The sequence below is a fragment of the Ictidomys tridecemlineatus genome, chromosome 10 (genome assembly GCF_052094955.1).
Source record: "Ictidomys tridecemlineatus isolate mIctTri1 chromosome 10, mIctTri1.hap1, whole genome shotgun sequence".
Classification (NCBI taxonomy): domain Eukaryota; kingdom Metazoa; phylum Chordata; class Mammalia; order Rodentia; family Sciuridae; genus Ictidomys; species Ictidomys tridecemlineatus.
In genome coordinates, this window is record NC_135486.1 from 40,152,926 (window position 1) to 40,167,077 (window position 14,152).

Here is a 14,152-nt window from a genome sequence, read left to right on the forward strand (position 1 = left end):
ACAGGTCTGTTCAGCCTGTTTCCATATTCCTCTGAGACATAGATGCTTTATTGCTAAGCTCACTTCATTTTTGTCTTCCTAAAGTGCTGGGAAGCCAGAAGGGGAGCTCCCCTACACAACCTAGGTTATCCCAAGTCATCTCAACCACTGTTCCTCTCCATGTGAATCATTTTTTGTTTGTTTGTTTTGGTGTTTTTTTTTTTTTTTTTGGTACCAGGGATTGAACCCAGGGGCCTTAATCACTGAGCCACATCCCCGCCCGCCCCTTTTAATATTTTATTTAGAGACAGAATCTCACTGAGTTGCTTAGAGCCTCACTCAGTTGCTGAGGCTGGCTGGCTTTGATCCTTCTACCTCAGCCTCCCAAGCTGCTGGGATTACAGGTGTGCACCACTACACCCAGTGGAAAATTGATTTTAAAAAGCCCTGCAGAGAGCAAATTCAAGTATAGATGATCTGCAACTTACATGGTTCAACCTATAATTTTCCAACTCTAAGAGGGTACAAAAGTGATATATGCATTCGGTAGAATCCAAACCTTGAAATTTGAATGTTGCTCTTTCCCCAGGCTAATGATGCAATATTTTCTTGTGATGCTGGGCAGTACAGTGAGCCACAGTTCCCAGGTGGCTGATCACAAAAATAAACAACCAATACTCTACAGTGGAAGGACAGTATAAACTATATAAGATAGTCAACACTTTATATTTTATGTTATAACATGGTATTTGTGTTAGGTGATTTTGTCCTATTGTAGGCTAACGTATGTGTCCTCAGTACATTTAAGACAGACTAGGCTAAGTTAGAGTGTTAAGTAGGTTAGTGCATTAAATGTTGTTTTTGTTTTGAGGGGGGAGGGGGGTTGTGCTGAGGATGGAACCCAGGGCCTCACACACGTCAGGCAAGCACTCTACTACTGAGCTACAACCCCGACCCTATTAAGTGCATTTTAACTTAACGTTTTCCATTTATGATGGGTTTACTTAAGCCCAGGGTGAGTTGGGGAGCTTCTGGGGTTGCAAGGTGGCTGCTTTCCAAGGAACAGGTGGGCACAGAGCCTGCAAGGACACCGTCAGGAGGGGGACAACAGGCTTCTCATAGGCTGCCATTGTAAGAAAAGGCAGTCATTTTACAGCAGATGATCCTCTTCTCTGAGCAAAAGGGAGCTGTCATCCAAGAAAGTCTTAAATTTCTGCTCCCTCTAGCCAAATGTCCTCAAAGCACCTCAGCACCCTGAACCTCCAGGAAGGACCATTATCCAGGGCGCAAGCTGTTGCCAGTAGATTATTTGGACCTTACTTTTGTCCTTGTCCCTTGTCTTGGTCATTAGTTTCTAATGTTCTTCCATGCTGCCTCTTCTCCAGCATCCTCTCTGCATGGTCTAGGTTAGAGAAGTAAGTGAATCTGTGTTTCCAGATCCATTCCTGGAAGGTAAAAGCTTGAAGCAACAGGGCAGTAACTCCTAGATCATAAGGATGTCCGAGAAGTGTCTGCAATTACTATTTAAGTTCTCATTGTTCTTGCTTATTAAAAAAGGAAAGGGAAAAGAAAAGAATCAGATTAAGGGAATCTAGATTCAGTCCCCACTTCTGACCACTTACTAGTTTTATCTCCTTACACAAGTTACGTAACCTTTTTAAACCTCAGTTTCTTTCTTTGTAAAATGAAAATAATAATATCTATCTCACAGGGTTATTGTCGTGGATTTTTATTATGTTTTCTGGTTACCCATCCCTTTCCTTTTAAATTTTTTCATTTGTAAATAATTTCAAACTGACAGAAAAGTGGCAAAAGTAAAATTAGTGCAAAGGACACCCATATGCCTTTTACCCAATTGCAAATTTTTATGGTCTTTTCTTTCATATACTTTAGTGTATATTTCCTAAAACCAAGGCTATTCTCTCTTACATCACATTATGCAATTAATATTTTCAGTGAAGTAACATAGATACAGTATTTCAATCTAACATCTATATTTCAATTTCATCAATTGATCCAGTGATATCATTTATACCACCTGTCTCTCTTCCCAGGTCAAGATCTAGCCTCTTTATCATCTATCATGTTCTACTGTGGTGTCTTTTTAGTCTTTTTCGATCTGGAATGTTTCTATAGCTTTTGTTTTTTATTGCATTCACAGTTTGAAAGTTATTCAGTTTTTTTAATTGAACTTTCTTAGTTTGGATTGGTCTGGTGTTTCATCATAATTAGATTCGTGTTATGAATTCTAAGCCAAAATACTGCATAGGAGATGTTGTGTCCTTCTCAGGATATCACTTCAGAAGACTTGTGATGTCCATCTGTCCATCATGGGGGATGTTAATTTTAATCAGCTGGTCAAGATGTTATAAATTTGACACCAAATAGTTACTACATTCCTCCTTGCAACTGTTAATAAATCTGGAAGAAGGAACTTTAAAACCATGCATATCCTACTTCTCATCAAAATTTCTCCCTGGATTTAACATCCACTTATGTTCCTGGCTGAAGTAGTCTTTACTGTGATGGCTGCCAAATGATGATTCTCTAACTCTAGCACTCTGCACATTGCCATTACACTGTGAGCATGAGTCTTGTTTTTTACCCCCTTTCTTTATTTATAATCTAACATAGACTCATGGATTCACATTTTTCCCCAGTGGTTTGTAGTTCATTACTGAAGTTAATTATTTTTGTACTGAAATTGACCGTTGACCAGTAGGAGCCCTTGAAGCTACCTTTTCATCCATGTATCCTTGTGAAATTCCCTCATCACTTTTTTTTAAGCAGTTGCTTTCTGACAATAATTGTCATTGTTAATTTGGAAGGGAAGTACCAGGTATTAAACTCAGGGGTGCTTAATCACAGAGCTACATCCCCAGCTCTTTATTTTGAGACAAGGTCTTTCTAAGTTGCTGAGACTGACCTCAAACTTGCAATCCTCCTGCCTTAGTCTACCTAGTTGCTGGGATTATAGGTGTGTGCCCCTGCACCAGGCTCTGATGGTCAATTTTATGTGTCAACTTGACTGGGCTAAGAGTTGCCCAGATAGCTGATAAAATATTATATCTGGTATGTCTGTGAAGGTGTTACAGGAGAAATTAGCATTTGAACTGGTGAGCTGAATAAAGCAGATGGCCCTTTCCAGTGTGTGTGTGTGTGTGTAGGGGGGGGCATCATCCAATACATTGAAAGCCTGAATAGAGCCAAAAAGTAGAGGTAGGTGAGATTGATTTCTCTGCTGGAGTTGGGGCACCCATATCTCCCATCCCTATGTGCCAATGATCCTGGTTCTTAGGCTTGTAGACTCTGGAAAGGATTTCACCAATCATGCAGGTGAGACATTGGTTCAGAACAAATGGTAGGGGAAGATAGGCTCTGCACTAAGCATCCATTTTTCTAGTAAGAGTGAGTGATGGCTGAATAAACTGGATTTCAGAATTCACTGAATGTGTTAGGTTGAATTCTACACAGAAATGGAATTGGAGGTGGTATCAAGAGCCTCCAAAGTCACATGGGAGGCAATGCAAGCTGTATGGGCTAGCATTAAAGGCAGGAGGAGAAATTCCTCATCAGTCCGATTCTGGAACATGTTTCTGCATAGTGACCTTGGAAGCTTAGCCTTAAGCCTAGTTCTCTAGTCCTCCCAACAATTCTGTGAACTATTCAACATCCTTTAATAAGTGCTTTTCTCTTCATGGGCAACCAGAGTCAGCTTTGGTGCTCATTGTGAGAAATTCTATCTTATCAATTTTCCAACATCCTGAGCCATTTTGCTATACTCTCCTATAAAACTTCTACATATCATTTTCATATTTAGAAAATTAATTCACCCATACATTTTTAACTTGTTTTTTTCTTAAGGTTATGGCTTAACATAGGTTTCCAAAACTTGCTTCCCAAAGTGTAATCCTCAACTAGCAGGATCAGGGGGAACTCGTTAGAAATGCAGAACCTCAGGGGCTGGGGATATTGCTCAGTTGGTAGAGTGCTTGCCTTGAATGACCAAGGCCTTGGGTTCAATACCCAGCACCACAAAAAAAAAAAAAAAAAAGGAAGAAAGAAATGCAGAATCTCAGACCTCACCCCAGATCCACTACAGATTGTGATTCAGTGACTACCCTAGGTGATATAAAATATGAGGACCACTAAAAACAGAGCCTGAAGCAAGGATTAAGGTGCTGATGCTTTATTGCAAGAATAAGAAAAATACAGAAGTGAGACAAGGGGCTGGACAGCAAAGCAAAGGGGACAGTTTCTACCCTGGCCTCTGCTTTATAATAAGCCTTAAAAAGACACTGCAGTTTTCCTGGCAGGCATGAGCACCTGGCCATGTGGCAAGTCTTTGGACAGGCTCTGTGGAGAAACCCAACAATGGAGGCAAACAAGAGAATTTATCCTCATAAACCACCCATCTCCTATTTCCTATTGGTTACTGCAGAGGAAGTTAACCCCTATGCTTCTGGATTATATCACTCATCCTATTGGTTCTCTTTCAGAAGCCAAATTTCACATGACATTGTATGGTGTTCCATCCAAGTCTGAAAGTGGCAGGAGGGGCCACAGAATACATCCAATAACTGGTCACTTTGGCTACACAACAGCAGTGGAAGGAATGGGCTGAGGCAGTGGAACCGTGTGGGACTGTTTGATGGCAACAGCAGAAAATATGAGGGAATCTGAGAAGGCATCGTAATATATGTCCAATACGACCTTCCCATTCACCAATATGTCCAATATGACCTACCCATTCAACAACCAGAAAAGTTGTGCGGGGTAACATGTTAGTGGATAAGACATTCTGTAGCCCTCAGTAGTAGTGCTGGTTGAAGCCCTATGGACAATTAAAGCTAACTGATTCTGGTAAAGGCAGAAAAGTGTGGCCTTCCATTACATGGCTCCCATATTAGAATATGGAGCCCCCATTCTCTTTGCCTTTTTTTTTTTAAGTAAAACACCCTCACCTCTATTCCAGGGGAGTAAATACAAACCTATTCAGTTACAAAGATCCTTTCAAGGTATTGGCCAGTTGCAATCTCCCAGAAGACTTCATGGAAAAAGCTAATGAATAAAGCTACAAAAGGCTTGATTCAAGCTCTGGGGTCTGATCTGGAGATTGTCGTTGATATTGATCTTCTACCTTCTCCATCATCCATTCTAGACTTCCCTGACTCTTGTCCAACATTTCAACTGGTTTATCTAGATTCGTTGCCAATCTAGATGATCCTCATACTTCAGGGTGAAGTGAGGTCTTAAGCTCTTGGTTGAATTGTCCTTATTGGGTTGTAATTGCTATCATTGCCAAATTATCGCATCAGGTATTGAAGCACTGAGAGAGATTCCATTGAATCACCTGAGCTCTCTGCAATCAGTAGAAATAGTCCAGGCTTCTCTAGGAGATTCAAATATCATACTTTACCAGTATGCCCACTGGCCTGAAGCTACCAAAGCAGCCAGGCAGCAGTCACAGCTTCCAGGTCAGTGGAATCTGACTGTGTTCCCTGGCAGAGATACCTCCCGGGAAACCAGAATCTCTAACATAACAAGAGTCCAAAGTTTCAGAGACAAAAAGTACAAATTCCTTAAGTGGTCACTGAGTGTTAAAGTAAAAGGAGTCACTTCCACTTCCATCCCTGGGTTTCTGGATTCATTCTTTTCAGCTATTGAAGATTAGGACCATGTGTAGGTCATTAGTTCAAAGTGCATTATAACCTGGAATTCTGTGCCCCAAGGTGTTGTCCCCTAGCTTTGCCTTACCAATATTCCAACAGGTATTCCAATATTAACAGATCAGCTGCTTTGGGGTATGTGGGTATAGTAAGACCAGTAGTTCATGGTCATGAGCCCACTGTTGACCCCTCTTTCATCATACGTTGTTCTCAGGAAGTGTTGTTCAGGATAACGTGCCAGTGGAGAAGGCACTCCATAAGCTCTCAGATGGTGGTACTGACTGAAGTTCTATGGGTAGAGAAGACAAACCCATTTATTATGTTTATATCAATGCATGTGTTTCTATCTCACTCCTTGATGGGGTGGCCCTAGATATCAATTTGACAGAGACAGCCCTGGTGTTTACCCACTGTCCCCATGTAATCATCCCTAGCATCTGTCTTCACTCTCAGAAGTATCCTGATTGGGACAATAAATTCCATAATCATCCTTCTCTTAGGAAGAGTGTGATCTATTAACGCTGCACAGAATCGTCCTGATTTCCCCTCACCTTGCTGTCTACTGTGGAAAGGATCTCCATCTTATTCTTTATGGTTAAATGCTCCCTCGGGCCCCTGTGATTTTGGGATTTAAAAAAAAAAAATCATCTCCACTAACAGCAAGGGACTCAGTTTCGCAGTAACTTTCCCCATACCATCAACTCGGGCCATTACCAACTCCTAAAAATCTTCCTCACTATCAGGTATGGTGAAGCACACCTATAATCCCAGCAACTCAAGAGGCTGAGGCAGGAGGATTGCAAGTTTGAGGTCAGTTTGGGCAACTTAGTAAGACTCTGTCTCATAAAATAAAAAGGAAACTAGGAGTGATAGAGCATGCCTATAATCCCAGTGGCTCAGGATACTGAGACAGGAGGCTGGCAAGTTCAATGCCAGCCTTAGCTACTTAGTGAGGCCCTAAGCAACTTAGCGAGACTCTGTCTCAAAATAAAAAAAATATAAAAAAAGGGGTCTGGGGATGTGGCTCAGTAGTTAAGTGCCTCTGGGTTCAATCCTAGGTAAACAACAACAACAACAACAACAACAAAAACAATTAATTAATAGAGCTGGAATGTCGCTCAGTGGTAGGCTTTGGGTTTAATCCTCAATACTACCAAAAAAAAAAAAAATTCTCTTGTTAGCACATTCTTTTTTTTTTTTTTTTTTTTTTTTTTTTTTTAAATGTTTTTTTTTTTTTTTAAAGAGAGAGTGAGAGAGGGGGACAGAGAGAGAGAATTTTAACATTTTTATTTATTTTTTCTTAATTCTCGGCGGACACAACATCCTTGTTGGTATGTGGTGCTGCTGAGGATCGAACCCGGGCCGCACGCATGCCAGGCGAGCGCGCTACCGCTTGAGCCACATCCCAGCCCCCAGCACATTCTTTTTTATTTTTACTTTAGTGAAAAAAAAAAGGGTGCTTTGGGGTGGCCCAAGGAACTAGAGAGGTGGCAGGTTCTTGAACCCTACAGAATAACCCCACAGAATAAACCCTCTTTCTTCCTGAGTCTTCTGAATTCTTTCAACCCTTTTAAGCCTGGCTACTCCACTTTTCTTGTTGTCATAGTTGAGATCATATTCAAACAGTCTTCGCAGCAAACTATTAGAACAAATCCCAGGCATCCTTGCTAACAGTAGATGCTCAATTTTGTATGAGTATTCTCAATCAGTGAATCCTCCCCATTGAGCTTTCTGCCTCACTGTCCCTGACATAAAATATAATATCTCCAAGGCCCACTCCCATGCATGTTTCCACAGTTTCTGCCCCGACAAGTCCCACGATCTCCCTCTCTGGAGCAGGGCTTGGCTTTTCCAGTGCAGTGCTACAACCTGACTGTGGATACTGATGGAGGCAGCGGTTGGTCAGGCCAGGCCTGGAGGAGAACACACAATGGAGCAGGGGGTCCTCACTGACCCAGAGGATTCAGAGGATGTGAAGTTGCAAGATGTTCATCCATCCAGATATCCCCCTCCCACTCTATAGTCCTGTTGTCCCTATCAGGGCTGTGACTTTGACGGGGAAGTTTGTTCAGTCTGCTTTGCTGTTCTGCTACTCTGTAATCAGGTCTTGGGCTTGATGTCAAGAGTCTATCCTATGGCTACAGGAAACAGGCTGTCCCTTGGAGTTGCCCTAGAAGCTCTCTGGCTTTCAGATCATTTTATAAGTTGTTCATTAACTGCTCTGACCTTGTCATTTTCTGTTTTCCAGGACTCTAGTACCCTACTATTTTTTTTTTAATTTTGAAAAAGATACATAATAGGATTAGCCAGCTGGATTCAGTTCAGATGATCCCAATCTTGTTGGCAATAGCCAAAGTGTGATAATCAGGAGTTATTCAGACCCATGCCTTCTCTCCATCAATCCTGATTAGGGTGTTAACACGGGGCACATCAGTGTCAAAGAGCTGCTTGTGTGGTGCCTGTTGGCCTTGACATCCAAATGAACACAGGTGTGCTGTTGTGTTCTGTCTTCTTGCTGGCACAGTCATGGTTGGGGGAACTAGATGGTGGCATGGTGGTGAAGTTTGTCTCTCCTGGGGATGATCTTCTGTGGATATTTGGGCAACATAAGAGTCGCTGTGTCTTGGACTTCCAGAAGTGGATGATGTGTAGATTCTTTTTGTATGAGGTTATAGACCCCTTTCTGCATTGCCTTGACCTTCAGAGTATTTGCTTTGGCTTCAGCTTTGGGGGAGAGACAGGAGCTTCCTTCTTCACTTTAGGCACCATCTTGGTGAGAAGCCTTTCTGGCACCTTCTAATGACCTCTGTTTCCAAACTGATGAAATGCAATGTGACGTGATCCTAATGCTCTCAACTCCAGTTTTATCTGTGGTGCCAGAGAATGTGAGGTGGGACAGGAAATGGGTCAGATATACCTATTAATAGGTGACTGGACATCAGGGTTATTACCATCCCTCTTATTATTAGCAAAGGAGTCTGTATTGGTTTCAGATAGGAGGACAAAACAACCCCCAGTCCATTTTGAAGATTTGGATTTTTAGAACTACTTGTGGAAACAGTTGTCTTAGCCCTGTTTCCCTAAGAAACAGAACCGGAAGCAGAGATTAAATGCAGACTGGGGAGACTGCAAGAATGAGTGAACAGGGAAATGAAGTTGGCTAGGATGAGAAGCAATGCAGGTGGTATTTTATGCAGTTACTTCACAGCCATCTGCAGAGAGCCATGGCACATTGCTCAGTAGGCACATCTGCTCAGCCATACCGGACATCTCAGACAGGTATTGGAAAATCATCACTCAGAACAATCTCTTAAAGGGAAGAAGAAATAATTTATCCTCCCAGTTCCCTCCCATCTCCTGTTTCTCATGGTCAAAATGCTTTCTGTATTGAATGATTCCCTAGGTTACATCTGCCAACACCTGTGATGGTTGCTCAGAGAGCAGATCCCACATCCTCAGGGTGGCATGTCATCCGAGTCCAGCAGTAATGGAGGATCAGGGACTCCAGACATGCAGCTGGCCGGTCCAGCTGTGCAATAACAGACAAAAGGGAGAGCTCAGAACTTCTGGGCAAGTGCCTAGTCAGCCCCAGGTGGCAGAATGCACAAATTTGGCTGACATGATGGCAGCTATTGATTTTAGGAGAAAGGCAAGTTCTAGAGAATGTTAGGTGGAACATGAGATGTATTAAATAAACCTATTAATAGGCTATTAATTCAGAGCATGTCTTTGCTTTATATGTAAAATTTCAAACATAAAAATTGAGAAAATCATTTCATGACTCCCTATACTCATCTTTCAGCTCAACAATTATGAACACTTTGCAGATTTTTCTTACCTCATTGTTTGTTGTAAAGCAGATCCTAAACATTGTATGACTTCATCTATACTCTATTATGCATCTCCGATAAGATTTGTATATAACCACTATCAAACCTAACAAAATGTCACTATCCCATACGAATGAAATGACAATTCTTTAATATGATTTGAATGCCCAGCTCCATACTCACATTGCCTTGGTTGTCTCACACAGATTTGGTTTTGGTTTTATTTATTTATTTATTTTTAATTGTCAATGGACCTTTATTATTTTATTTATTTATATGTGGTGCTGAGAATCAAACCCACTGCCTCACACATGCTAGGCAAGCACTCTACCACTGAGCCACACCCCGAGCCCATGGTTTTGGTTTTATTTTACAATTGTTTATTTTATATGCATCATATATATGTCTGGACTATAAGAAACTTCCTGTACATACTTCTCTTCCTTTTTCCCCTTCTAATGGCTGAAATAAAGATGATGATCAGGGAAATCTGAAGAGCCACATGCTAAATATGGAAGAGCCTGTCAGTGAGTCTCTGAATGATTAAGTATAGAAAATTTGCCCACCAACTTATTCACCTTCCCAGTGTAATCAAAAAAATATCTTGTTGAAACTAATTGTTATAGCAATTATACACAATTAGTTATACACAATCTAATAAACTTATATATATATATTTTTGGCACTAGAGATTTAACTCAAGGGGTGGGGGGCTTTATCACTGGGTCACATTCCCAGACCATTTTTTTTTTAAAAGTATATTTTATTTTGAAACAGGGTCTTACCAAGTTGCAAAGGGCCTCATTAAGTTGCTGAGGTTGGCCTTGGAATTGCAATCCTCCTGTCTCCACATCCCAAATCACTGGGATTACAGGCATGCCCCATCCCATTTGGCTCCTCCTTTAGTTTTGTAAAAATTTTAAACATTTTATATTCTGCATACGATTTCAGTGTAATGTTCTTAGAGGTTTAACTAGTTATTTATGCTGACTCTTTGGTTTGGAGGCTTGTTTCCTTGTGACTTGGTAGTTTTTAAACATGCGTTTTTGTTTGCCTGAGTCCTTTAGGATTACTGGTGGGCTGGGGTTGAGAATGTATTTCTCCAGAGAAGATGTGTATTTGCTGCTTCTGGGCCTCCAAGGACATTGTCAACCTGGCACCACTCAGACTTATTTTTCAGCTTGAGTTTTTCTGAATTCTCTGTTCAGTTTAAGGTCAGTGCAAGAACAGATATGTGGTTACAAATTCTTGGAGTATCCTTTCTTATTACGATGTGTTTTTCCATTCACAACAGAGGCTCAAATAGACAAATTATTTTTGTGTTAGCTTTTCATCAACTATAACAAGTACCTGAGGTAATCAACTTATAAAGAGAAAAGGTTTATTTTGTCTTACAGTTTTGTCTTACAGTCTCTAATTGGGCAAACACTTTGCTTTTAGGTCTCTGGTGGGGCGACAGCAAATCAAGGAAAGCAAAAATCACTTACCTCCCTCATGGCTGGGGAGCAAAAGAGAGAAAAAGAATACTGGGGTCCTATAATCCCCTTGAGAGCATTCTCCCAATGACCTAAAACCTCCCATGAGGCTCTACTTTCTAGAAGGTTCCACCACCTCCCAGTAGCACCAAACCAGGCATTATGCCTTTAACACATGGGCCTTTGCGGGACACTTGAGTTCCAAACCATAGCACTTCCTTCTGCTGGTTGGACCTTGGGCAAATCACTCAAACTTCCTTTAATTTAAGACTTATTATCACTGATTTCTTGTAGGCATTAAGTAACATAATACAAATGAAGTGCTTAAATTGTGCTTTGCATAAATTAAGTACTGGATACATGTTACTTCTTGTTTTGTAATTTCTATGGCAAGACCTATATCCAAAATCATCAGGGAATGATACAAAACAGTGTATAAATAAATGACAATTCATGTGGTTCAGAGACTGTCATGGAACATACAGAAATATTCTTTGAGGGAAGTGAGAGTTGAAGAACCTATTCTATTTTCAAAGAAATCCCCTGACCCCAGAAAGAGGTATAGTCCTTTTATTTGGTGTTTTCTTCTGTTGTCCTAAAATAAGACCAGAGTTGTTAAATCTCGTAGCTTACAGAATATTACTGTTGATATTTAGTGAAAAGTCACTACTTCAGCAGAGTGATAACTTCCCTCATCAGACTGATCATAGACCCTGAACACTTGGGTTGAATCCATGGACATAAGCTCTATTTGGGGTGCATATTTGTTTGCTAAAGTTGCCAGAACAAAGTGCCACAAACAGAGTGGTATAAACAGAAATTGGCGGTCTCATACTTCTGGAGCTGAAAAATCTGAGATCAAGGCGTCAGCAGGGCCATGCTCTCTCAGAAGGCACTTAGGGAAGCATCTGCTCCTGGCCTTTCTCCTGGCTTTGGGGAGTTCTTTGGCTGTGGCAGCAGGACCCCCATACTCACATGGTATTCTTCTATGCACATGTCTGTCTCTGAGTCCAAAATTTCCCTTTTTATAAAGACATCAATTATATTGCACTAGAAGCTCAACCTCTCCAGTATGACCTCATCTTAACGAATTACATCTGCAGTGACAATATTTCCAAATAAGGTCTCATTCTGAGTTGCTAGAGGTTAGAACTCCAATGTAAGAATTTTGTGGGGAGGGCGACACAATTCCACCCGTAACTGGGTGGGTCTTCCTCTTTGTTGCCAATGGAGGCAGAAAGAAGCTGCTAGTTCCTGTGTGCCAAAGTTCCTCCTGCTCCCCCCTAGCTTTTTCCTTCCCCTCTTCATACAGCCATGGCTTCTTTTCAATGTATGTCCCTTTCCCTGGCAAGGGATATGACTTCTCTTCTTGACTCTCAGACAATGAAACATGCTGGGAACAGATGTCTCCAAATCTGTTTCTGCAACAGTCTTGGATTCAGATGAAGGCCCAACCAATATCTCTGAGCTGCTTTGCATGTGTTTTCACATACCTTGCCTCTCTGAATCCTCAAAATTCCCCTCTAGAGTAGTATGATACCTACTTTTGAGGAAAATAAAGCTAAGACATTAAGTAACTTATCCAAAATCACACCATTCACAAGTGGTAGGGCTAGAAATACAATCCATCTGGATAGGATTTTGTCTTATCTTTGTGATTCCAGAAACTGATACTGAGACAGTATCAGCAGCTCTTCTCATTCCAAACCTTTCCACTGCGCTTCTCTGCTCTACCAGTCACTGTGCCAATGAATGGAAGTGACTGTGCTCTTAGAGATTGAGCATCTAGTTACAGGTGTCACAAATTGGTCTCATCCCACCGTGTATATACATAGTTGTGCCAAGCTAACCATTGGAATTTTCAAAACCCCTAAATCAATATGGCCTGAGTTCACTTGAGTGTCCTGTTGATCAAATACCCAAAGAAATGAAAAAAAAATTGGATGTAATCTAGTGCAACTCTCAAGTGCCAAGGAACTCTGAACAGGAGTCCTGACTCACAGTGCCTTTCCTGGGACAGCACAATCCACCTCCATGCCACCATGTTGGAAAAGTAAAAATCTCAAATCTCACAACTTCATATGTTTAGGCCCTTGGCTCTCCACCCATCCCACCCATGGGAAAGAAGAAAACACATGACCTGAATATTAGAGGCTAACAATAAATGCTCTCCCTGTCAGCTGTCAGAAAATCCAAGGTGCTTTGAGGCAGAAAGATGAACAAACACTCCCCTTTGGCAGGATACAGGCCCTGGCTTAGTAGTTGTGGTCATTAGCTCCTGCTTGGAGAAAGTGTTTCCCAGGAAGGCAACCTGTGCTGTTTGATGTTCACTGACTGATCTGGTTAGGCTCTGAATATAGGACCTCATCCTGAAATTCTAGTCTTCTGGAGAGGGGTATGGTTTGAGAAATGAATGCATAAAGAAGGAAGGATGTTCAAAGAGAAAATTGAGTACTCTCTGAGGCATGTTTTCCTTTAACAGTGCAACGAAAACTGAGGCAATTATAAGGTGAGAGGATGATTTTATTTCAATTTCCTGGTTTTTTTTCCAGGTGTGCTTGTTCCACTTGAATTATATTTCATAAACTGACCCATTTCCTTTGTCTGTATGGGCCTAAGTCATCACTGTCATTATTGAGTCTGGAAAGTCCTAGAGCACAGTCTTTGTCTCAGGGCTAGGTCAGGGTTAGGTCCAGAATTCAGGTCTCTTCACCCCAGTCCTGGCTCTCAGCCACTCCCCAGAAGCCTCTGCTGACACCCATATCTCACCATCAAAGACCCAGTCCCCACCCACCAGGTCACTCATAGGGTTGAGCATCCTTAAAATGGATCCTCTGTCAGTGTTCCTTCACAATCCCATTGCCAGTACTGCTTCACTCTCAAAGCTGGCATCCTGGCCTGGAGTTCAAAGAGAAAGGAATTACAGCCGGGTTCCTAAGTCCACAAAGAGCAAGTTCTGGAACCAAAGAACCTGAGAGCCAGAACTCTGGGAGGGTGAGAAATCTACTCTCTTCTTTTCAGAAAGAGCAGGAAAGTGACTTGTCTAGGGTCACTCAGCTTAAAAAGACAAACCTGGACCAGCTTAAAAAGCCATCCCATAGATCAGTAAATCTGGTCCTATTCCCACCTCATCTTACTCCTTTCTTTCTGACTGGGAGAGAGGGAAAGAGCGGAGAAAGAGAATGAATGAGAGAATGAG